Source organism: Amblyomma maculatum, chromosome 2, assembly GCF_055883805.1.
Source record: "Amblyomma maculatum isolate TAMU_Amacu chromosome 2, ASM5588380v1, whole genome shotgun sequence".
Taxonomy (NCBI): Eukaryota; Metazoa; Arthropoda; class Arachnida; order Ixodida; family Ixodidae; genus Amblyomma; species Amblyomma maculatum.
Window position 1 is genome coordinate 207,776,993 of NC_139345.1, and position 4,732 is coordinate 207,781,724.

Genomic DNA, 4,732 nt, shown 5'->3' on the forward strand with positions numbered 1-4,732 from the left:
TGATAACTCAAGAGGCAGTGCCCTACTTTTTGAAGCTAGATCAGGGTGCCTTGGAACACGCAGCTACAAAAAGAAATTTATCAATGAAGATAACGCATGTGCTGTATGTGGTAACTGCAGTGAAACAATTGACCATATTATACTCGAATGTAATGGTATCCATCCGCAAGTTGATGCAGGCGCAGTCACTGTTCCTGAAGCTCTGGGGTTTAGAGATACCAGTGGCCGGGTGAATAAACCAGCGGTGGAAGCTAGCAAAAAACGACTGGAAGATTGGTGGCAAAGAAGTGACATAATGTTAGTAATGTAGGAACAAAATTTAATAAATAGAATGGTGGTTTAGTTAACCATTCTAAATCAATAATTAAGATATAGGGAGAAAAATGAGCACGATAGCTACTGCTACCACCCCGTTTCAAAGGGGACGCTCCTATGTTCAATCCATCCATCCCATCGCTCCTCGTCTGCTTCAGCGGCGGCGGGTGGCTTTTACCTGGTTTCGCGCTGTCGCTCGCGGGTTTCGTGGTGAGTGCAGCCTCGAAATGAAAGGACACAGAAGTAGCGACATGTCGTCATCTATTACACACCTGAACGGAGTCTTTATTATGTTTACACTGTCGCTCAGCAAACGTTCGACAAGCATATGATATACATTGCGGTATGGTAGCTACTTTTGTCCATTTTAGTCTGAATTTTCCCGAAGCCCGTACAAGAATAGGAATAAAAAATAAATGAATGAGCAGTGATCACATCGAAGCTTCTTCAAGGCTAACATGACAGCAACTCCAACAGCAAAAGCGTCTTTCAGCGCTAGATGCGAAACCATCCATGTAGCACCGAAGACGAAAATAATTTCATAAAAATGTAATGTAAATTGCGAAATGCTTGCATGATATAAACTATTAGTATAACAATCAAAGTAAACGTTGTAGGGTTGAGTTTTAAATGTCATTACAATTCATATACTATGCAATGTGTGGTATTATAAACATTATTTTAATTTTGCAAATAAACATTGTTATAATGAAATTTTTACATGATATTATGCTTATTATGAAAACAAAGAATGGTTTGATATTCATGACACCACTTGCGCTCGAAGTGGTAAAAAAGGCCAATAAATGATGAAGGTGACACTCGATGCAGTATAACAAATGAGCTCACCTGCTATATCGAAAGTATGCAAGAAACTTCTAAAGCGTTAAAGAAGGACACTCTCACTGAAGACTCATTTCAAGCCTTATATAGCGACCCATTGAGGCTCTCTTCAGGAAAGTAAGGTTAATGTGTGGAAGGGAATGACATATGCTAGATGCGAGGGCCGTAACAGCTAGCGGCAGATGACTACATTGTCAAGACGGACGTTTCATCTGAGAGCAAAATCAAGGCACTGAAGGAAGTGATGGCATCTCCTACCATCCCATTTGCCACTGTCACATATTCCGGTTCACCTTACGTCGCTGGATATATCGTTTAGTTAATCAACTTCGGGTGTGACGCTTGCGCTATTCTTCTTGAAACTAGTGAAGGAAGCAGCCCCATGTAGTACGCTCTTCTACGAGGACAATGTTCTAGTGGACTGCATTATCCGAAACCAGAGCTTGTTGCCCTATCGGACAAGCTTTTTTTTTTTTTTCGAAAAAACTGCCGTGCACCTACTACACACAAATGTTCTCGAAGTACTTAAGATCCTGATTCAGTCAGCATTTCAGAATTCAACACTGAGTTGCCCGAAAGGAATTCACAACAGCTATGTTATTAGGTCCGCTTCTTTGATATTTGAAAAATTTCTCAGAATTCTTCTTCTCAATTAATTATACAAGGAAATTGACACAAAAGACCGAGAGGCCAACTCCTTATGTGCACAAGCCGTGCAGGAAGATTTTGAGACTGAATTTTCTAGACGCAGGTCGCATTTGATGAATATATAGTGCAGTGTGTAACTTTGAAGGACAATTTTTTTTTTGTTATTGTTTGCCGCTCTTTTCGATTCTGCTTAACTGTTTATGCCCATTTCCTTGATTAAAAGTAGTCGCGAGACTACATATACATCTTCGGTCTTTCAACCGACTGATATGTTTTGAACGAAGCTAGAACAGCGTACTTTACTAGACTAGTGAAATTTTTATTATATGCGTAAATTTTTGTTATTTACTGTGAATCTGAGACGCGCCATGAATTTTTGCCGGTGCCTCTTCTGATCTAAACGAAAACGGTAGCGGTTGACAGAATCTCCACCCAACAGTTCACCATGCACTCACGTCAGGTCGCGCTACACCTGCTTAAAACATTCAAAGGCGGATTGCATAGCCTGGTAAATTTATTTTTGTACAAAACTTAGGGGTAAAAAATGTTGAAGTGTACCCAAAGCTTCATTCGACCGTGCACGGCCGCACTGACGAAGGAGTGCGCGCATGAGCGGATTGTTGACTGTATTTTATTCCTCGTACACGATAAATGTTCGATGTTGATGACGGACTTTGTATAAACCACAAGGGGCGAAATGTCCGGACCTGCCGGTTGCAACTGACGCGGGCGAAGCTAAAAGCGAGCGCGCGTTTCCCTTGCGCGTGAACGGCTATAGCGGAGGAGCAGCAGTGGGGCGGTGGCGACCCCACCGAGGCGCGGCGGGCGGTGGAAACAGACCCCATTGGAGAGGCCGTAAGAGAAGAGAAGCGCTCTCTCCCGCGAGACCGGCCGTACAAGAGCTGTTTTTCTTGAGCAGCCTAAAGCCACTCGCAAGTGTGCATATCTCCTACTGGACGTCCAAAACGCCTTTAACTCTATATCTCACAACTCCATCTTAGATGATCTTCGCGCCCTCGGTGTAGTCGGGAACCTCTTTGGCTACATCCAAAACTTTCTGTCTGACCGCACCTTTAAAGTTAAGGCTGGTTCCTCCTTAAGCTCTCCCCGCATTGTCCTCTGCGGCGTCCCTCAGGGCAGCGTACTCAGCCCCTTCCTGTTTAACCTCGTCTTGTCACAGCTTCCTCGCCGCATCACAGCCCTCTACTCTGGTGTGCGCATTTGCTTGTACGCAAACGACATAGCCCTTTACTGCAGCGGTTCGACACTCTGCGGCCGCACCGTCCGCGCAGAGCTTCAATTTGCCTTACTCACTGTCCAACAGTTTCTCCAAAGTGTCGGGCTTTCCTTGTCCCCCACAAAAACCGAAGCCCTTGTGTTTTACCCACGCCCTGCGGCTATGTACCTCATACCGCCACTCACACTAGGAGGGGTTCCTCTTCCCTGGAAGAAGTCGGCCCGCTATTTGGGGCTTACAATTGACCACAAACTCTCCTGGCGCCCCGCCGTTTCCTCCTTCAGAAAAGCAGCCTCCCAAGTCGTCTTGACCGCAAACAAGCTGCTATCTAAGGGTGAAGGGTGCTCCCCGTCTCTTGCCATCAGGTTTTACAATGGCATCGCAGTGGCGAAATCCTTTATGCACTGCCATTCGTCAACATCCCCCCTCTCCTATGGCAAGGCATCGATACTGACCAGCGGAGTGCTATCCTCAAATTCTTGCGCCTCCCTTATTTCTCCCAAGTTGAAGCTACTTATGTGGAAGCTGCGCAGTGGCCTGTTTCACTACGCGCCGAACGGTTCGCCCTGAATGCGATCGAGCGCATGAGGCGAGCCCCCGACACTGCTGCCATCATCGAACGGCTTCACAATGCCCCTCATTCCAAAATGGGTCGCATAGCCGGCACGTTTGACACAGAGATCGCGGACCCCCCTCCCCAGTCCTCTCTGAGGCCTCCCCCTCACTCTCGCCCACCGCTCCAAATCAAACTCAAAGTGAGCGGAATACGGTCCAAGCAGAACACACCCATATGTGCAATGCGACAGGAGTCCGCCGCCCTATTAAACGAGGAACTACAAGGCAGACTCCTAATCTACACCGATGGTTCGGTGGCACGGGATGGGACTGCCGCAACAGCTGCCTGCTTTGTTCCTGCCACCTGCTCAAGTGCCGTCTGCCGACTCCCTTTCGGAGCCTCTTCCACAACAGCTGAGCTAGCGGCACTACACCTGGCCGCGGACTTCCTCCTAAGCAGCTCTAATGTCGCCGCTGCTGCCATTCTATGCGACTCCAAACCAGCCTTGCAGCTCCTACGCAAGCCTGAGTACAACATACCTGCTGTACAATCGCTAAGCAACAAGCTTACAGCGGTTCAGGGCAGAGGCACCAACCTCATTCTACAATGGCTCCCTGCCCATGTCGGCATCCCAGGCAACGAAAGGGCTGATGTCCTGGCCAAGAGTGCCCACACTGGCGATCCACCTTTCTCCAATTCCATCAGCAAATTTGATGTGGCCAGGGCAAGAATTCTACAACGGACACTTGCCGCCCACCCAGACGCCCGCGTTGCAGCCGGCAAGGCTCCTCGAACAATCAAGTTCGCTGACTTCACGGCTCTCCAGCGCGCAATCCTCCTTAGAATGCGCATCGGCTGTGTTTGGACAGCGGAGCTACTGCACCGCCTTCGCCGCACCGGACTTCCGTCATGCAGTGACTGTGGTGCTGTGGAGACTCTCGATCACTTACTTGTGCATTGTCCGGCCTACGACGGGCAAAGACGAACTCTATGCTGGCTATCGCAAGTTGGGGTTCCCGACAGCTACTACCGTTGACCTGCTGTTCCCACGTGGCCCCCGACATAAAGTCCAGCGTGCGTTCTTTGCCCTTCTGGACTACCTGGAGTCCACCCACCTTATCATGCGCCTATGA

The 4,732-nt window shown here is 48.2% G+C and overlaps 1 pseudogene; it reads left to right on the forward strand.

Annotated features, from left to right (window-relative positions):
- The first annotated feature begins 3,690 nt into the window (after positions 1-3,690).
- On the forward strand, positions 3,691-4,732 carry LOC146201137 (uncharacterized; annotated as a pseudogene).